The sequence below is a fragment of the Cryptomeria japonica genome, chromosome 3, assembly GCF_030272615.1.
Source record: "Cryptomeria japonica chromosome 3, Sugi_1.0, whole genome shotgun sequence".
Classification (NCBI taxonomy): Eukaryota; Viridiplantae; Streptophyta; class Pinopsida; order Cupressales; family Cupressaceae; genus Cryptomeria; species Cryptomeria japonica.
Window position 1 is genome coordinate 85,847,669 of NC_081407.1, and position 22,906 is coordinate 85,870,574.

The following is a 22,906-nucleotide window of genomic DNA, read 5'->3' on the forward strand; positions in this document are numbered from 1 at the left end:
ATACTTCTTGTACTAGTGTAGCTTTTTATTTTGTGTTACTTTTAGTTTCATTAATGCAGGGTTATGTTTTGTGTCTGTCTTTGGAATGTTCTTAGTTTTTTTGTTTTTTTCTTTTCTTTTGTGATTATTTTGGCTTGGTTTGTTTTCTATCCTATTTTAAGGTATTTTTCAATTTTTTGTTTCGTTTCCTTTCAATGTTTCTTCATTTTTGTTTTTATATTTAATTTTGTTTGACATTTTCTAGGGTGATTTGTCAAACTTCTTAAAGGATGAGACTATAGAATGCATTGAATGGAGTTTTATAAATTAGCTACATTTATTATAAATAATATTCTTATCACATTTGCACAATATTAGGGATTGATTAGCTTAAATTAATTGAAGTTAAATATTAAATTTGACTTAATTAAATATTGTCTGAGGTGAAAAATGATGATAACAAACTATTGCAAAACCACAAAGATCCAAACACAAACAATCCTTGTTCTACAATAAAAACATTCACCATACACCAATGAAGAAACCTAAGAACATGCAAATTAATAAATTGAAACAATAATACCATTCACATGCCAAGTAGGGTTTGATCTAAATTGTCTCCTATCTCCATTGATCTTATTTGATATATTTTCTCTTAGATTTTGTATACTCACAAGAGCTCAACAAAGAATGAATTGTGGTTGTGAAGTTGCTTTATCACAAGAAAGTTGATTGATCACCTAAAATGTTAGATTGTTGATAATGATGAGAGTATCCTCTTATATAGAAGACACCTTAGAAATGGAAGAATAAGATTAAGAGGTAAAAGGATAAATGGTTGCCTAGGATTAATAGGTAGAGGAAATAATAAAATAATAAGAGGGTAGTTAGAGAAAATAATAAAATAATGTAATGTATGTATATCTTTGGTCAATTACTAGATGTAAATATATATTGTTAAAAAAAAAATTAAAATAAATAAATATATTAATTATCTAAATGTTCAACTTTAAAAAAAATATTGTATGTATGTCTGCATGCATGTATGTGTTTAGCATTTATATAAATAATATTTTATAATTATATCAGCAAGCAAATTATTGATTTATTTAGAAGACTTATTTAATTCAATTTCAAGAAGAGAAAACATTAATTTAATAATTATGATTAGTTTTCCTACCAAATTTTTGAAATCTTAGGCAATAACCTTCGTATTAGTTATTTATCTAGAGAACCTATCCCATTACCAATTAATGGATACTTCTTAATTCTTAAGTAATACTTCAATTCTTAGATGCCACAAATACCTTCTTAGGTATTTGTACTAGTGTAGCTTTTTATTTTGTGTTACTTTTAGTTCAATTAGTGTAGGGTTATATTTTGTGCCTTTGTTTGGAATGTCCTTAGTTTTTTATTTTTATTTGTTTTGTGATTATTTTGGTTTGGTTTATTTTGTGTCCTATTTTAAGGTATTCTCAATTTTAGTTTTGTTTCCCTTCAATGTTTCTTCATTTTTCTTATTTTATTTTGTTTTGTTTGACCTTTTCTAGGGTGATTTCCCAAATTTCTAGGGTGATTTCCCAAACTTCTTAAAGGATGAGACTATAGAGTGCATTGAATAGAGTTTTACAAATTAGTTACATTTATTATAAATAATATTCTTATCACATTTGCACAATATTAGGGATTAATTAGCTTAAATTAACTTAAGTTAAATATAAAGTTTGACTTAAATAAATATAAATTTGACTTAAATAAATATTGTGCAAGGTGAAAAATGATTATAACAAACTATTGCAAAACCACAAAGATCTAACCACAAACAATCTTAGTTCTACAATAAAATTATTCACCATACATCATTAAAGAAACCTAAGGAAATGCAAATTAACAAATTGAAACAATATTACCATTCACATGTCAAGTAGGGTTTGATCTCCATTGTCTCCTATCTCCATTAATCTTATTTGATATATTTTCTCTTAGATTTTTTATACACACAAGAGCTCAACAAAGAATGAATTGTGGTTGTGAAGTTGCTTTATCGCAACAAAGTTGATTGATCACATAAAATGTTAGATTGTTGATTAAGGTTGATAATGATGAGAGTATCCTCTTATATAAAAGACACCTTAGAAATAAAGGAATAAGATTAAGAGGTAAAAGGATAAATGGTCAGCTAGGATTAAAGGGTAGGTAGAGGAAATAATAAAATAATAAGAGGGTAGTTAGGAAAAATAATAAAATAATGAAAGGGGTAGGTAAGATAAATGACATGTGTCATTGAAGGATAAAGCTAATGAGTTAATTAAATAAATAAAGATTTATTTAATTAATAGTGGAAGTGGAACCCATTAAATAAATAAAATGTTTATTTAATTTAGGGAAAGGATAATTTAAATAAATAAAATTATTTATTTAAATAGGGAAAGGTTAGAAGAGGATAAATGAATTAATTAAATAAATAAAAATCTACTTAATTAATAGAAATATTAGGATAAAATATTTATTTAATTAGGATAGGACAATTTTAGGTGTCCACATTTTGCCCCTCTTTGAGACAATGCAGTTTGTCGCATTGTTTCAAAGAAGATTAAAACATAGTGGCTAGGATAGGGATAAGGCCTAGAAGTATGATGCCCCAGTCATATGATGGATAAGGAAGGATGATGCCCCCTCAATAGGACATGTGGGTTAGGAGAACACACGTGTGCTCTCGAAAGGAAAGATAGGGGATAAAGCTAAGGAGAAAAAGTAAAAATGGATGATGATGAAGTGGATATGGTAAATCGATGGCCATATAAGTGGTTATGGATGAGAGGGGATATAGGAGATGAGAGATGAAGTCTTGTGCTATATCATCATTGAGCTTATTATGGCAAGACAATGTAAGTATCTAGATATGATAAAACCTAGATAACTCACATACCATTTGCAAGGAGCCTTAAGGAAAACTAGAAACAACAATCAAATGATAAAAATCATGATCCATCCTGACAACTCTAATCACTTGTGGTATCCTTGAGTAGCATAGGAACATGATGAAAGAATTATAGAAGATAAATCAAAGAAAAGATAAGACTCATTGGACCAAACAAGTCAACAACCATTTAGATCTTCTAGCCAAGATTAAGTGTTCTTATTAAAATATTGTTTGATAGGATGTCCATTGTAGGAAAGATGTATCCATAAGACATGATAGGATGTCCATTATCGAAAACATATATCCATAGGACATGATAGGATGTCCATTGTAGGAAAGATATATCCATAGGACATCACATCTGATTAGGTGCTTGTTCAATGAATGATGTATCTTTAGAGGCATGGTGTTTGATAAAGATGTTAAAACTGATAGGCATTTGATCAACAAGGTTGCAAAATAGCTTGGTAGTTTATCAGTTGATGCATGATTTGTGAAGCTCATTGTTTTTATGTGTTTGTTCAAAGTGACTATATATTAACAAACAAAAGTTTATTGCAGATTTTACATTTTTGAAAAATATTTTGAATTTCTAGATTTTTAAATATTTTTCACTTTTTTTTGGATCTTGAAAGTTTTTCACCTTTTTTGGATCTTTAATTTTTTTTTATTATTTTGGATTTTTAAAGGTTTTCATTTGGGGGGGGATTTTAAAAGTTTTTTTGAATTATTTTCTGGATTTTTAAAATTTTTTTTTTTTAAAAAAAAATTTCACATCATTCATTGAGGTATAAGACATATATCAAGATTTATTCTCAACCAAGATCTATTTTTTTGCACCTATTTTCTAGCCAGGCATAAGGCATTATGAATGGATGAATGAACTGATGGGAGGGACATGGATAAGTGAAGTATGGAGGCAACTTATTATAGAATTAAGGTTCATTTGGTTTGCAAGGACTGTCTCATGTTGGGATAACATGTTTATTCAATCTTAGAACTAGAATGTAAGGTGCTAGGATGGTGCATTGGGGTCAAATGGAATAGACATGTCAAGAGGTTCCTTTTTTTTAACATTTGCATTTTTTGTCCTTAGTTTGATCAAGATCAAGAGATGGATATGATGGAGATAGGAAAAAGATATGATAAGCAAGATGATAAGTGGATTTGGATGATGGGAGTAACAAATGGATAGCATATTGGATAGAGATTAAAATGTGTGGATAAGGTGGAGAAAAGGGGATGAATGATGCTTATGAAGATCGCTAACCTTGTCAAGATCAAAGGTGGTAAAAAAAAGAATGTGGAGATAGATAGGTTGAATGAGGTATAATGGAAGCTATGAGAGGTAATGATGGAAGAAGGTGGATAATCGAGGCTATGAGAGGTAATTGTGGATGAATAATGGAGCTTTCCCCCAAGTGTAGAATGCAAGAGTTAAATGGATTACACATGACACATGTTTGCCAAGTTTTCATCATGGTACTTGCCCAAGCTGCCACAAGAAGTGGTTTTTACCATTGGAAAAATTATTTATCTTTACTTTTTTTCAATTCATTTTTTATTTTTATTTTCTTTTTTGTGTCACAAGGCGCTTGTCTACCAGGTTTTCACCAAAGTGATAATTTTTTTTTATTATTTATTTTTTTCAATTTTTTAAAATATGAGGGAAGTATGATAGGAAATAAAGGGAGGTCTCAAGCATCTTGTTGTCTTTGAATGATACCCCTGAAATATGTGCTACAATGGACCATTACTATTGAAGATATGCTCAAAGATTTTGTTAGGATAATGGTAAAGGGAGATGAAATGGATGATCTCAAGATGGAGCGTGGTAAGGATTTATGCATATGATTGGATGGGAGGAATGGAAAGATAGAAAATAGGTGTTGGATAATAGATGGGGTGTTGGAAAATTTGTGTAGGGGTGGATGGAAATGGTGGCAAGATCCACATTTTTGCAAACCTTGAGGGGTGGAGTGGTGGAGGAAAAAAGGATTTTGAAGTTTGAGATCTTGGTGGAGAAGTGGATGAGGATTTTGGGATATAAGGACCCAAAATGGATGAAGGAGATGATGGAGGATTTAAGATAGTTTATTTTAGGATATTTTTAGAGGGAGGAGTGAAAGAAGCCCTTGGAATAACAAACTTGGATGCCAATTTTGGTTTTTCCTCTAGATGCGTGTATTTTATGGGTAACCTGGGAATCCACATGATTTTTAAATTTTTTGGTTCTTTGAAATACATTGCTTCTATTAGAAACTTAGGAATCCACATGGCTTTTGATTTTGATTTTTTCTTAATGGGCCTTTGTGGAATTTTAGTTTGATTTTGGATCAAATTTTGCCTTATTTTTCCATTTCTTTTAGATGAGACTTGTTGTTCTTTGGAGACATGTAGATTTTTTAGTTTATGCATTTTATTGTGGACATCCAAATTGCTTCCAAAATAATTGGGATTCATAAGTGGATAGGAATGATATGGAGGTATTATGGATGAGTTCATGAAGGTATATGGTTGGAATATTCTCAAGGATATGTGCCTTTGTTGACCTTCATTTATGGTAGGGTAAGTGGATTTTGAGCTAGGGGTGATATGGATAGTGGATGGGGGGATATAAGGACCCAAGAAGAATGGAAGGAATGAAGGCTTTGGTTTTTGGGTATAAGGACATAAGATGGATGGATGACATGAAGGGGATTGCACATTTTTGGGTTTAGATAGAGGAATGTGAGACTTAGTATGGATACCAACATTTTGAGAGTGAGATAAATAGAAAAGGCCATGGCAATTTGGATTTTATTTTACATCAAGGGGCTCTAATATACCTTGCTCATGGTTGCTTAACCCTTTTCCTTGATAATGCATGCTTTGGAAAACCTTTTTAGAAATGAGATACTTGATGCTTTTGAAACATAATGCGAGTCCATTTTGAGGAGGATATGGTATGGAGGGAATGATAAGATCATGGAGTAAACCTAATTTTATGAAAGTGGATGAACCAAGTTGATATGTAAGGGGTTAATCAATAGCTTGGATAGGGGTGGTGGGATCTTGAGGAGGATTAGGATCACGAGGGGGATTTGGAGGGATGATAGACTCTTGAAGAGGATATGAAGGATTATGACAAGGAGATGGAGGGACACTATGATCTTGACATGGAAAGGGAACATTGGATAAATGGAAAGGGTTCTTTTCTCTTGATTTTATATAGGATCATTAGAAAAAATGGAAGGGATATCATGATCTTTCTTAGGAAGGGGATTATGAGTGGTACTTGGAAGGATAGTTTGGTTTTGAGATGGAAGGGGATAATCTTGTATGGAATAAAAAGGTATTATTGGATCATTATTAATATAATAAAAACGTAAAAGTGGATCATCATAAGATTCTAGGGAGATGGGATCTTGGTGAAAAATTGGATGGGATGGAAAAGATTTAGGATCTTGATCTTGATTCATTTTAGAACTTGTTCCTTCATACTTGGATTAACCTCTTGACATGGGGTATGACTTTGGATATGCATGGGGGGTTCTTTGATGGAGTTCATGTATTGGCATGATAGGGCTAGATCTTGAATGGGACTCTCTTGAGTGGATTTTATTGGAGGTGGAGTGCATGGTGACATTGGTTCTAGAATCTTTGAATCATGGGTGGGATCAAAAAGCGGATTGGAGTGTATTTTTATTGTGGATATCCCTTTATGGTAAACTTATAAGGTGTCATCATTAGATTCATTGTTTGATGGAGATGATGCTGATTGATGTTGTAAAGCTTTAGGAGATGAGGAAATGGTGGGAGAAATGGAAGCTTTATTTTGGGATGAGCCATTGCTAGACATAGGTATATGATTTTGATCATGCTTGGAAGGAGTATTTTGATACATGCCTAATTCCTCATTAGATGATTTTATTGGTTCACTCAAAGGTGTTAACTTTCTTCCTCTCCTGGAAGTGTATTATTGAAGGTATTTTGAGGATTTATTGTTTGTAGAAATGTGTGAGTGATTTTGGGGATTTGGACTAGATGCTTTACCTTTTATAACCATTTTGTTTTCAAACCAATCCTTGAATTTTGATCTTGGGTTGTATGTGTTTGTGGAAGTTGTTTTTGACAAAAAAAAATTCATTTCTTTTTTTATTGTGAAATATTTTAATTTTTTTTTAGAATTTTTATTAAATATGAAAACACACAAGAAATAAATGCAAAAAGACAAAAACCTATGGCTCAATTTGGATGACATGTGTTCTTTTGGTTTCAAGTGGGGAAGGTGATCTAAACATTCAAGAACATAAGACAAACCAACAAGCCTACTCAAGTGGGATTATCACTCCTTGCATTCACAAGAAATGATGGCCAAAAAGGTCATCTATAGGCTTTACAATCTCAACTAAGGGTATCCTCTATATGCCATAAGGTTACGTGAGTCATAAATCGGTGAATTAAAAGAGATATACTGCCAAACATTTGGGAGGAAAGGGTAACCCACTCTCCACCTTCACTTCTCTAAGGTATGAAATTCTTAGAGGCTTAGCCCAGATTGCCAATATTTAACTTCCAAGAGGCATGTCTTTAGATTCACCCTCACTATTTATACTTTTCCAGAACACGAGAGTTGAGGTCATCCCCTAGAGTGATCACTTCTCTAGGCACACCTCCTAGAAAAAAGAAAACAAGACCACTTACTTCTAGCCACTCAAAGTAATCAACGGGTTATACGAGGAAATCATACATAAGTGATCTTGGGGATGAAAAGACACTTTTTCATTTTAAAACCAAATCAAAATGTGTATGATTAATTTTAATCTCTTTTTCGATATGTGGAAGACACATCAAGCAAGAAAGAAATGATTCTATGATGAATAGAAAACATTATGGCCACTTTTTGAAATTTAAATAAGAGGGGTTGGAACAAATGCACCTTGATTTAATTCTTTCCAATTTTTTTGAACCCCTTGATCCAATGATTAGCTCCAATTTAGCTTCATTATCATCCTCAAAATGTGTGTGTGAAAACATGCCAAAAAGGATAACCAAAGCAAGTGTTATTTATCAAATATATTCCTTATGATATTAGAACTCATGATAAATAAATTTTAATGATGATAAAAAAATAATATGAGCAATAATATATATGCAAATAAATTATAAGCTCTTCACAAAATTGTCTCCCTTTTTTTTCGCTTTTTGACCTAGTCAACAATATTTGATTTCTATTTTGCAATGATATTTCCCCCCAAAATTAAAATACAAACAAAAAATTCCTACTAAAATTCTAAGAGCTTTTTAAAAATGTAATTTTTGTAGGAAAATAAGATGATTTAAGCCCTAGAAAGAAAATTTATTGAAAACCCCTAATTTCCAAAGATCTATTTTTCACAAATTATTTTGCATCAAATTTAAAGTTATAAAGGATATACCCCTTATAGAATTATGAGTTATTTCGAGAAATGTAAGGAAATCCAAAAAATTCACTAATTTACTCCCAAAATTAATTTTTTATGAAAAATCATAAAAAAATCATAAATGATTCAAACTTCAACTTATAAATCTGAATTTTGGATTGAAAACTCTTGATACCATTAAAAATATACAACAATGTTGAGACATGGACCAGCTAGGACTCGAACCTAGGACCTTCCATACACTGCTGGGGTGCTCTACCACTGAGCTATTGGCCCCTCTTAGACTAGTCCATCGTCGGTCCGGGTGTGGCTTTTTTCCAACACCAGCACCCCCCCTTAAGCCACACCTCTCGTATGCTTGGGGCTCCTAGCCTGGACCTGGCTTTGATACCATGTTGAGACATGGACCAGTTAGGACTCGAACCTAGGACCTTCCATACGTTGCTGGAGTGCTCTACCACTGAGTTACTGGCTCCTCTTGGACCAATCCATCATCGGTCCAAGTGTGGCTTATTTCCAACACCAATAAACAAGTAATTTATACAAAAATTCCTAGCCATTTGTGAGATATGATCAAATTATTGGAAAACCCTCATTTCCAAAGATCAGATTTGTCACAAATTATTTTAAATAAAAATAAAAATAATAAAGAATAGAACCCTTGTATAATTTTGGTATCTTACCAGAAATGTAAAAAATCTGAAAAAATCGCTAATTTACTCCCAAAATTTATTTTTTATGGAATATCATAACAAATTCATAAATAATTTAAAAATAATCCAAAAACTCTCAATTTAGGGATGAAGCCTTATAATATCATTCCAAACCTTCCAAAATAATTTGGCATTGAAATTTTGAACGGTTTGTAAGATCTGATCAAATCTTTCCAAATCCCTAATCTTATGTCCAAAACCTTAGTTGCACAAGGTTAGTTTCCAAATTGTTTTACAAAACAACAATATAGGGTTATAAAAACCTGCAAAAAAAAGGGATCTTATAGAAGTTCATGTACCATCAGGTGTGCCAAAATGTGTGAGGTGAAAAATGATGATGACAAACTATTGCAAAACCACAAAGTTCCAACCACAAACAAACCTACTTCTACAATAAAAATATTCACCATACACCAATGAAGAAACCTAAGAACATGAAAATTAATAAATTGAAACAATAATACCATTCACATGCCAAGTAGGGTTTGATCTCCATTGCCTCCTATCTCCATTGATCTTGTTTGATATATTTTCTTTCAAATTTTCTATATGCATAAGAGATTAACAAAGAACAAATTATGGTTGTAAAGTTGCTTGATCGCAAGAAAGTTGATTGATCACAAAGTGTTAGATTGTTGATTAAGGTTGATAATTATGAGAGTACCCTCTTATATATAAGACAAATTAGAAATGAAAGGATAAGATAAAGAGGTAAAAGGATAAATGGTCGACTAGGATTAAAGGGTAGGTAGAGGAAATAATAAAATAATAAGAGGGTAGTTTGGAAAATTAATAAAATAATAAAGGGGGTAGATAAGATAAATGAAAAGATAAATGAAATATGTCATTGAAAGAAAAAGATAATGAATTATTAAAAAAAAAAAATTATTTAATTAATAGAGGAAGCGGGACTTGTTATGCCCTGCATAACACACCCTAACTTTTCGCTTCTCAAGCCGAGGACCCCCTCTTTTTTGTTCGCTTTGTTTTCTTCATGTTTCCTTTTAGTTTGCATTTTAGAACCTCGAGTGTTGCTTCTATTTTGTATCATTTTGGCATGTTACGAAATACCTGCCTCTTGGGCACTATCATGGAAGTGAGCAATGAACACTAATCTCGTAACAGTTAAGTGGAACCCCTAAACCCTGCAGTCTTTGTTGTGTGTCTTCTCCTCGATTGTTGTTGTTGTCTTGTCCTTGCTTGCTCATGTTTCTCTGATCCTTCCTTTCCTAGGTTGGTCTTTCGTTTCCTTGTCCTTGTTTTTTCATTTTTTCGTGTTTCTTGTTTTCATAGTTTAGGGTTTAGAGTTAGATTTCATACTTTTAATAAAATTGACTTGTATCGATCCTGAGGTTGTTGGCCTTGTTTCTCAGATTCCTGAAATCCTGAAATCTTCAATAATGAACACTAGAATTATGAAATCCTCAATAATGGACCCCAAAACTCCGAAATCCTGAAATCCTCAATAATGAACCCCGTAACTCTAGAATCTTGAAATCCTCAATAATAAACCCCAAAATCTTGAAATCTCGAAATCCTCAATAATGGACCCTGGAACCCCGAAATCCCGAAATCCTGAAATCCTCAATAATGGACCCCAAAATCCCATAATCCTGAAATCATCAATAATGAACCTCGAAACTCCGGAATCCTAAAATCTTCAATAATGAACTCTGGAATCCCAAAATTATGAAAGTACCTACCTCTGGAGCACCGTTATGGAAGTGAAGAGTGAGCGTTGGCTTCATAACAGTTAAGTAGAACCTTGAAACCCCAAAATCACGAAATCATCAACAAATAGACCACAGAATCCCAAAATTTCAGAGTCCCTTATGATTTTTCTAATATTATGAAACGAATTATGTATCTTGTGTCGCATGTTACAAAATACCTACCTCTGGAGCACCATTGCGGAAGTGAACAATGAGCGCTAGTTTCGTAATAGTTGAATTAGACTTATGAAACCTTCCACCTCATCCAAAAAGAAGACTAGAGAGTACAAAGGAGGTGCTCAGTGTTTTATAAATTCAGAATGGAGTATATTGTTGATCCACCAACAACTTCCATATGATATTTCATCAACAAATACCAAAACTACAAGAGGGATAAAGGAAAAACATGCAGTTGGAATAAGAAAAATGCATGTTGAAACAGTGCCACCTCCACAACCACTATAGCTTCAACTTATACTAGATATCACACTTTCTTTTTGGGCATTATTTTTGCATGTTATGAAATACCTGTCTCTAGAGCACCGTCACAGAAGAACAATGAGCACTAGTTTCGTAACAATTAAGTGGAGTCCATAGGCCACTTGCATGTTGACTACGAATCCCATCATTTTGTTATCCTAGTTTGTAGACATGATCACTTGCTTCTATTTTGTATTATTTTGGCATTTTATGAAATACCCACCTCTAGAGAATTATCACGGAAGTGAGTGGTGACCTCTAGTTTCATAACAATTAAGTTGAGTTCATAGGCAACGACTTGCATGTCAATTACGACTCCCATCATTTTGTAATCCTAGTTTTGCATGCTATATTACCATCACCACCACTATAATTAGGTGTTCAATTGATGCTATAACTCACACTTCCTTTTTGGGCAAGATTTATGCATGTTACAAAATGCCTGCTTCTAGATCACGGTTTTGGAAATGAACCTTGAGTACGAGTTTAGTAGTACTTAACTGGAGTTCAAAGGCAGAGACTTGCATGTCAACTTTGACTCCTTTCATTTTGTAATCCTTAACTTAGGCATGACACCTTCCTAGGATGTAGGGCAAAACTGTATAAACTATAGAATTTGGGCCATTGTAATGGTCCACGAATTGATGATTTGAGGTCTATTTTAGAGATTTCATTAGAGATTTTATGCAGATTTTTATAAGTTTAGAAGATTTTGTGGTACTCTTTGAATTTTGATACAAAAAGCATCTTGTGGATTGCTTGATCTACTTGTGTGTTCTATATGGTTGTGTTTTTCATGCTATGGTAACTTCTATCATTTTAATCAACAACTAGTTCTTTTAGATGTTTTATTAATTTATGAATCATATTGCCCATGCAAATGGTATATGAGGATTAAATTGATAGGGTGATTATTAGTTGGGTGATATTCATTTCTGTTGGTGTGTAGAGTTGTCTCACTTTATATATTTTTTGGAGTTCATCATTTGAATGCTAGTTTGGTGGTATTGATAATGTTTGGATTGCAAAATTCTAACCGTGTGGATCATTCAGTTGTTATTGTATCAAATTCATTGTTATTTCTTTGTTCCCCTGATCTTTCTTTTGTTGTTTATTTTGAGAAAGTGCAATTAAAAAAATACAAAAAAATAGGTGGTTAGAAGTAGTTACAACCAGCAGGCCCCTTGACAGGTACAATCGCATCAGCCATTGAGCAGCCCAACACTATCGAGACCCGACTATACAGACCTTGGAGTAATTAGTATTTAGAGATTGATTACTTTTTAGGATAGGTGGTGAGTGTTCATATAAACTACCTAACTATTGGAGAGTGTGTCAAAACACTTGTCAATAGAAATTGGCACTAGAAGGAGGGTCAGTAATGACTTTTGAATTATTTGCTTAAGTTAGAGTGAGTTAGACCTTGGGAAAGTTTAACTCCAATGGGTAGTCCATTGTGTATACCCTAGATTGTTCATTCAATTCCTCATCACGCGTATAATGGGCTTCCAATGTTCTCCTAATAATGGACAAAATGCTTCAGACCATTTAAATGTTTTTAAACATCAACTATTTTTTCTTCAAAGTACACTAGAGGATGTTGCTTGCAACTTGTTTGTTCAAACTCTTCAAGGTTCAACATCACAATGGTATGCAAGTCTTTCTCCTAACTTGATTTGTTCATGGCATGAATTTGAATTCCTTTTCTTAAGTCAATCGATCCTTTCACAAGATTGGAAGATGCACTAATTGAATTTGCAAATGTGAAGAGAGTCTCTGGTGAATCAATTGCTCAAATCAATCATAGATTCTTGCTTATGTATCAAAGAGTTCAATCTACAAGAAGAGCAATAGATGCGATATTTTTGAAAGGTTATTACTTTTGGGGTATTGGTAATACATTTGCAGAAAAGATTAAAATTTTTGGTGAAGGCAATGATGTACATCAGACACTTGGAATAGCCTTAATCTTAGCACAAATTGAGTATGACTCTATGAATAACATTTTTTACCATTTTAATGAAATTGTCTTAGGGGGTTGTTCGTATTTACAAAATTATGCTCAAGCATAAACCATGCCTATCCAACACCAAGCATTTGAAAACTATAATGTCCCAAATTTGCCCATTATGACTTCAAATAACACAATAGATCAACCAAACTACAATCACCAAATACAACTACCAAATGTGAATGAAAATACTAAACCTACTAACGAATTTTTTATGGTTGTAACTTCTTTCTTTGGTCATGATTCAGGAAGAAAAATCATAGATCAGAATGAAGTTGGTGTTGCTGAAGTTAATGATCAGCCATACCACATGAACCGATTGCTTGAAAATGAAGAAGTGGCTACAAATTTTGATTACAAACATAAAATCAGATTTGTAAGAGACTCAATGACTTGTTTGAAAGAAAGTTGTAAATAATTTGAAATGTTGACAATAGTGCCCCAACATTGTTACAATGGAGAATCAACAAGTAAAAAGTTTCATGTACATTCTAAACATGATTTCCATAGTAACCAATCACAAAAAAAAGTTGAGAAAAGTTTATATTCCTTCGAAGACATTCTCTTTGCACATAGTAGCTTGAATTGACATCTAAAAGTAATGGGTGTTTCCAAGTGTGTGGTTGACATTGCATTATTAGATGGTTGTAGAATACACCTCACAAACAAGCATTGTGAAGCTACCTGTTTTGTTTTCCTCAAAAGAATAGACCTATGCTTGAATGAGGAAATTAAATGACTGACTCTTATGTTGGCGTTGATTGAGAAAGACCAACATGATGGAGAAATCATTATAAGCAAGGACAAAACTAGTATGTTAATGACTGACTCTTCTTCTCCTAATCAAATAAGTATTGAATTATTCCCACATGATGAGGTTGAGATCTATTTGGGTATGGATTTGATTTGTAAATAAGTTGATTCAATAATGGATGATTTATTGGATAAAGTTATGAATGATAATCTTTCATGTTTAGAGGTTGATAATGTTGATCTTGGTATGGACTTCATAAGAAAGGAGTGTGATTTTAGAGAAGATTTGGAAGTGATTGAAAACAATGATGACGAGTTCTCTTGTTTAGACAATGGTGATGTGTTTGAGAATGTTTGACCAAGTATGAGTGAGCTACTCATTGGAATGTACAAGTTGTGCTGATTTGTTTTAAGAGAGTGTCAATGATGTTGGCATTAACAAAACCGATCAATCTTGAGAACCAGTATATGAACTAAGATTTGTCATTGATGTCTAACACTGACCAGTGAAGTGGTATTGGTAGAGTGGTTTATTTCAGCAAGCAAAGGTGAATAGTTGTAAAAACATGAAAACAACATAAGAGACAGATGACCAAAGTTCAATCAGCTCAAGGGAAGACAGACTAAGATAATCGGTCTGTCACTCAAGAAGATCAGTTTTGAGGTCAGATCTTCAGGTTGGCCAGTCTGATGATGATGAAGTCACAAAATATGACTTAGGCAAGAAGGCCTGAGGTTGTATACAAACCAGAACCTCATTGGAAAACAGAGAGAGAATTTATGATAGCACCACAAATTGGCAAACAAAGGATGAACCTATAATATAGAAGCATAGTGGCATACCGGTACATCGGTATGACAAACAGAAGATAGGTGATCACCATAAATCTCTGATCGGTGATTGATTATTCAGTTGCAGTGGAAAAAGGTGATTTGGTGAGTTTGGTAAGTTTGTGTCTATGCCAAATCACAAGTTGGTGAGGTCAACTTTAGTTATCATGCATTCAAGCCATTATTACCTGCAATTTTTTTGGTTCTCACGTTAATGACTAAAATCAACCCAGAAGTTACTATTTTTAGGGGATGTGGTGGCAGAATTCATTGAACACTTGGCAAAGTTGTTGCAGGACGTGCAAAGAAAGAGTGGGAAAATTTTGAATTCAAAATCTTCCAAAATCTATGATTGCTTTGATTAAGGTGACAAAATAAAATATATTAAGTATTCTTGAGTTCATTCAGAAACACTTGATCGTAAAATTTGCAAAAAATAGAACTTGTTGAAGGCGATCCAAAGTGAAGAGAAGAGTGAGAGGAAAGGCTAAAAGGATTTAGCAGAGTGGAGAGTGTAGAGCCGAAGGTCAGAGAACTGGTAGAGTGCAGAGATGAAGGTCAGAAGACCGGTGTTGTGCAAAGCAGACACAACCGGTGTAGACAAAGTGTGATTCACATTATGATCTGATCAAGCTATCAGTAGTTAATTCAATAGATCATCCTTTTATTGCTTTCTAATCATTGCAACTTAAATCCCTTAACTGGGTGGTCTTTAATAGGTCCCATTGTAAAATCCCTTAACTAGGTAACATCTTAATTGGTGTTCTTAAGTCCTTTAATCAGGCTACCTTTAACAAGGTAAAGGAACTAACGAGCCTTAAACAAAATTCCTTAATCGGGTGGCACCTAATAATGTTTTTGTAATCTCCTAATAAGGATGGCTCCTTACTAGGCATACTCCAGAAGAGTACAAATTTTGTGAGTTCCTACTCACACCGTGGTTTTCTCCCATTTGGGTTTCCACGAGATAAATCTTGGTGTCACTGTATATCATTTTTATGCATACATATTCCTCTATTGTATTTAAGTATATTAATGAATATTGAATAAGTGCAAGATTAGAGTTAAAGTTTTAATTGTGAAATTTGATAAGGTGGTGATTCACCCCTCCCCTCTCAGCATCGGTTGGGCCTAACAATTGGTATTAGAGCATCGGGTTCTTAGATTCAGAAGAAACTTAATCAACTTAAGGAAAGACCCAAGATGATGCAAAAGGAGGGCCATAAGTTATCTAAACAGAATTACACCTTGTGGTGTGGAAGAATGAAGCTTTATCTAAGATCCCTAGGAGAACATTACTAGAATCATGTAATCACAGAGTATAATGAACCATCAGGGACTCTTACTACAAATCAGATCAAGGAAAGGCAAGATAATAATGTTGCTATGGATCTGATTGTCAGCACTCTTTTTGATAGTGAATTTTCTGAGGTTCAAGATTTGAAAATAACTTTTCATATATGGAATATGTTGAAGACGGTCTATGGGGGAGATCCTCATGTTGAAAAGGCTAAAGTAGATAGCCTGAGAGGAAAATATTACGAGATGAGGATGTAGGAAGGAGAAAATATAGAGTAGTATAGCAAGAGAATAAAGGATGTAGTAAACTCCATTAAAAGTGTTGGAGGAAATCTTGAGGAGGATTATGTGGTTAGAAAAATCTTGAGGACCTTGCTACCACAATATGCCATAAGGGTCTCTGCTATCCAAGAACTCAGATCCTTAGGAATAGTTAATGTATCTCTTGACTCACTGATCAGTAAGTTGGCTACTTTTGAATTGAGAATTTATGACAACAGTGTACCAAAGATTGATGCTTCTTTCAAATCCTCCATGATGCATGCACCAACAAGGAGAAGAAAAGAAACTGGAAGTAGTCCTACTACAAGAACTAATCATTCCCATGAAAGTGACAATCTATTATCTAAAGAACAGGAGCAAGATAAAATCGAAGCTCTATTGGCAAGAAGATTTCCAAGAAGAAAAGGAAAGTATAAAGGTAAATTACCCTTAAAGTGCTTCCCCTCTAATAAGATAGGTCATATTGCTTCAATATGTCCTAACAATGATAGAGATAGGAAGGATAATTTCAGAAGCTAGAGGGACAAGAGCAAGGAGTGTTATCTTGCAGAAGGAGTCACTGATGAAGAATCAAAAGGATCTGATGGAGATGGAATTTCATTTGTGGTAGTTAAGGAGGATATCACAGAGGAAGGTAATATGGCACTGATTTCTAGTGCAAACCAGTATGGAGAATGGGTGATTTATAGTTGTTGCACTCACCACATGAGCGGTGATAGAAACAAATTCCTCAGCATGGAGGATTGCAATGGAGGAACTGTGAGATTTGGAAATGATGCTCCTCGTGCAGTAAAAGGTAAGGGATCTATAGCCCTAAATGATTAAAAAAATTGTGATGATGTATATTGGGTAGAAGGGCTAAAATATAGTTTGTTAAGCCTTGCACAACTTAACAATAAGGGTTACCAGTTAGAATTCAATGAAGGAACATGCAAAATAAATGACAAATAAGGAAGTCTGATTGCTATCGGTAAATAGTCAAGAGGCAGTCTATTTCACCTAGACACCACCATAGGTAGTTGTCTAATGGCTAAGGTAAAAGATAGTTGGTTGTGGCACAAAGGGCTGTATCATGTTAACTTTGACAGCATAGAAAAACTCAGTAAGACAAAGTCTGTCAGAGGTATGCCTAACATAGTAAAACCTGAAAATGTTATGTGCAAAGAGTGTCAACTAGGAAAGTTGACCGGGTATAGTTGCAACAGTAAATCCTTTTCATCTAAAAATGTGTTGGAATTAGTTCATATAGACCTGTGTGGTCCCATGAGAACCAAGAGTTTCTATGGAGACCGGTATTTTATGTTGTTTGTGGATGACTTCTCAAGAATGATGTGGGTTGTATTCTTGAAGGAAAAATCTGAAGCCTTTCACATGTTTATATTTTTTAAGGCTCAAGTAGAAAGAGGAACCGATAATAATATGAAGTGTCTGAGATCAGATAGAGGAGGAGAGTTCACCTCTCAAGAGTTCATGAATTATTGCGAGGAACAGGGGATTATGAGCCAAATGTCTGCACCCAGAACACCTCAATAAAATGGGGTTGCTGAAAGAAGAAACATAACTCTTATTGATTGTACAAGGAATCTGATGATACAAAAGGACATTCCACATATTTTCTAGAGAGAAGCAATAAGCATTGTTGTATACACCTTGAACCGAATATAGGTAAAGAAAGGGACAAATAAAACTTCCTATAAATTATGGTGTGGATATTCACCTAATCTTTGTTATTTCAAAGTATTTGGAAGCAGGTGCTATATCAAGAGGGATGAGTACAATTGAAAATTTGATCCCAAGAGTGATGAAGGAATTGATATGATTGTGGAAAGTGCAAATGTCAAAGTAGATGAGTACTCTGAGAAAAATGAACAGAGTAGTAAGAGTGAACCAAAGGACTATAAAGGGTTCAAGTACAATGTATCAGTGGAACCTACTAATGAAGATCTTGTTGAAGTGGCAAATGAAGAAGCCTGTGAAACAAAACCTACACAACCAGTAGAAGAAGCTCCAAGAAGTGAACCAGTATTGGCTAAGTATGTCAAAAGAAATCACTCTGCAAAAAATATCATCGATGACAAAGATGCAAGAGTTCTAACCAGAAGAAGAGAAAGAGAGAATGGTTGTATGCTCTCCATATTTGAGCCCAAAACAACAAAGGAGGCTCTAAAAGATGATGATTGGGTCAAAGCCATGGAAGAAGAACTGGAGCAAATTGAGAAAAATGAAACATGGACTCTAGTGCCTAGACTGGAAAACAAAAATGTGATAGGCACTAAGTGGGTGTTTAGAAATAAAATGGATGAAACCGGTAAAGTGATAAGAAACAAAGAAAGATTAGTCTGTAAGGGCTATGCTCAAGAAGAAGGTTTGTACTATGGAGAAACCTTTGCACTAGTGGCCAGGTTGGAAGGGGTTAGAATTTTTCTGGCCTATGCTGCTTATAAAATTTAAATTTTACCAAATGGATGTCAAATTAGCATTCTTAAATGGGGTGTTAGAGGAAGAAGTGTACATAAAGAAATTGGAAGGGTTTGCATCTGAAGATGGAAGAAATATGGTAATCAAGTTGCAGAAGGCTCTATATGGGCTAAAATAGGCAGCAAGAAATTGGTATGAGAGGCTGCACTCATACCTACTAAGCATAGGGTTCAAAAGAACCAGTGATAATAGTAACCTGTATGTGAAGAATGGAGTTGAAAGTAAACATCTAATTGCTGAGATCTTTGTAGATGACATAATCTTTGGAGGAGATGATGAGATGAGCAGAAGTTTTATAGAACAAATGAAGCAAGAATTTGAGATGTACATGATTGGCAAGAGAAAGAAAATTATTGGTCTGCATGTCTCACAACTAAAGAATGGCCTTTTCATCAGCCAGAATAAGTAGATAAGGGAAATTTAGAAAACTTTTGGAATAGAAGATTGCAAACCTATTGGAACTCCAATGGTTATAGGTTGCAAGCTCTCTAAATATGATGAGGCTGAAGAAGTAAATGAGACACTTTACCGGTCCATGATCGGTAAGTTGCAGTATGTAGTCCATAGTATACCGAACATAGCACAAGCTGTTGGCTTGGTTGCCAGATTTTTTGCAAATCCAAAAGAGACTCACATGCTGCCAGTCAAGAGAATATTTAGATACCTCAAGGGGACTAATGAGTATGGTCTTTGGTATCCACATAAGGGAGAATTCAGATTAAGTGTCCTCACTAATTTAGATTGGGTAGGGAACTTTGATGATAGAAAGAGCCCTAGTGGGGATGCATTCTTTCTTGGAGATAGGATTGTATCCTGGACAAGAAAGAAATAAAATTGCATATCTCAATCTACAACCGAGGTTGAGTATGTAGTTGTTGCAATCAACTACACATAGATAGTTTGGATCAAGCAATTGTTGGAAGGTATCCAAGAAAAGGTGATTGGGTCGGTAGTGATTCATTGTGACAACACCAGTGCCATTGATATATCCAAGAATTCAATGATACATTCTAAAATGAAGCATATACTTATCAAATATCACTATCTAAGGGAACAAGTTCCGGAAAAGGAAGTGATGTTGGAGTATATCCCAATAAAAGAGTAGGTGGCTGATATCTTCACCAAGCCACTATAGAAGGACACCTTTGAATATCTTAGAGGTAAGTTGGGGGTGATGCCCCTACCTGTAGTAAAGTAAGGAAAAATGGCTCTATATCAATCCGATATGATTTCAAAAAAAAATTCTAAGACTAGATTGATAAGTGTGGACTACTCCGGTTATGGGGAGTAGTCTTGTAAGTGTACTGAAATGAATCTTTGGAATTGTTGTTAAAGGGGGAGATATGATTATAATGTTTTAAGCATTGGTAAGCAGTGGTTGAGCTGAAGTTGCAAGTTGCTGAAACAAAGTACTACCAATGTTAGGGGGAGATATTCATTACTCAGGGTAGAAGTAATTAGTTGTAATAAAATGAAACTGATAAGAAAGATTCTGAAGTGTTGCCATCAATGCCAAATGGGGAGATTGTTGGCATTGACAAAAACGGTCAATCCTGAGAACCAGTATATGAACTAAGATTTGTCATTGATGTCTAACACTGACCGGTGAAGTGGTATTGGTAGAGTGGTGTATTTCATCAAGAAAAGGTGAACACTTCTAAACACATGAAAAGAGCATAAGATACAGATGGAAAAAGTTCAATCAGCTGAAGGGAAAACAGACTAAGCTAATTGGTCTTTCACTCAAGAAGATCAGTGTTGAGGTCAGCTCTTTAGGCTGGCTAGTCTGATGATGATGAAGTCACAAAAGGTGACTTATGCAAGAAGGCCTGAGGCTGTATACAAACTAAAATCTCATTGGTAAATAGAGAAAGAGACTTGATAATAGCACCGCAAACTGGAAATCAAAGGATGCATCGGTAATATAGAAGCGCAGTGGCATACCGGTACACCGATATGACAAAAATAAGATAGGTGATCACCATAAATCTCAGAGCGATGATTGGTTATTCAGTTGTGGTGGAAAAAGGTGAGTTGGTGAGTTTGGTGAGTTTCTATCTATGCCAACTAAAAAGTTGGTGAGGTCAACTTTAGTTATCATGTAGTCAAGCCATGATTACCTATGAATTTTCTAGTTCTCTCATTAATGACTGAACTCAACTCAGAAGTTACTATTTTTAGGGGATTCGGTGGAAAAATTCATTGAATACTTGGCAGAGTTGTTGCAAGGCACGTAGAGAAAGAGGGAAAATTTTGAATTAAAAATCTTTTGAAATCTGTGATTGCTTTGATTGAGGTGATGAAAAAAAATGTAAGAAGTATTCTTGAGTTCATCCAGAAACACTTGATCGTAAAATTTGCAAAAAGTATAACTTGTTGAAGGTGATCCAAACTAGAGAGAAGACTGAGAGGAAAGGCTAAAAGGATTTAGCAGAGTGGAGAGTGTGTGAGGTAGACCAGTTGAGTGCAGAGCCAAAGGTTAAGAACCGACAAAGTGCAGAGTCGAAGGTCAGAGAACTGGCAGAGTGTAGAGCCGAAGGTCAAAAGACCGGTGTTGTGCAGAGCAGACACAACTTGTGTGGACAAAGTGTGATTGAGTGTGATTCACATTGTGATCTGATCAAGCTATCAATAGATAATTCAGTAGATCATCCTTATGTTGCTTTCTAACCATGGCAACTTAAATCCCTTAACTGGGTGGACTTTAACAGGTCTCATTGTAAAATCCCTTAATTGGGTGACATCTTAATTGATGTTCTTAACTCCTTTAATCAGAATACCTTTAACATGGTAAAGGCACTAACAAACCTTAAACAAAATCCATTAACCAGGTGGCACCTAACAGTGTCTTTGTAATCTCCTAACAGGGATGGCTCCTTACCGGGCGTACTCCAGAAGAGTACAAATTTTGTGAGTTCCTACTCACACCGTGGTTTTCTCCCATTTGGGTTTCCACGAGATAAATCTTGGTGTCACTATATATCATTTTCATGCATACATATTCCTCTGTAGTATTTAAGTATATTGATGAATATTGAATAAGTGCAAGATTAGAGTTAAAGTTTTAATTGTGAAATTTGATAAGGTGTTGATTCACCCCTACCCTCTCAGCACTAGTTGGGCCTAACAAATGATAGAAGGGAATTTAGTATATTCATGGATGAAGTAGTGGAAGACCTCTTCCCTTTTCACAACAATGACTCAGATGTTGATACTTTTGATGCAAACATAGAAATAAGTCAAAATTGCATTCAAACTTGCCAAAGGTATTTTGATGAATGTCTGGATAAAATTGTGCAATTCATGAGAGAGAGTTAGAATTCATGATAAATAACAATGAAAATGCATACATACATGAGACTGACCTCTTATTGCAATAAAGTGTTTATGATATGTCCTAGGTTGAAGGAGTGCGAGGAAGTGCAATGTGTATGCAAGAGACAAAGTCATAAATGGAAGTGCTTCACCAAGACTAACAACATGAAATAGGGAAGTCTTCATTTGACTTCACACATTCTAATGAACTTTCTGGAGAAATATCTTATTCACCAATTACTCATAACCTTGGTAATGAAATTTCTAATGTTGATGATTTTGTGCAAGGAATTGATGTTGTACATCATGAAGAGGAGTTTCAAACTTTGCAAGGAAAAGATAGCATGTAGCCTACCTCGGTAGAAAAAATAGAAAAGAAAATGAATCTTATGTCGGAACTAGTCATAGATATGAGTAATTCTATCTTCTCACGCAACATGTTAGATTTTGCTACATGTAATTCATGTAGGATTCATCCTTTGGAATCACATTCTGACCTATAAGTTGTCCAGAGTTTGTAATGGCTTGGGAGATTGCCATGGTAGGTAACACTAAAGGTAAACATTTTGATTTTAATAATCTGAAGAATGATGAACTTAAATATTTTGACTCACTAGAAGAGGTTTTGAAGTAAATATTCCAGCATATCAAATTTCTAATGGATGTTATTTCTCTTGACATGTATGAACTTGAGCGGGAATACAAGGTGCACCTCGAGCTGGGAC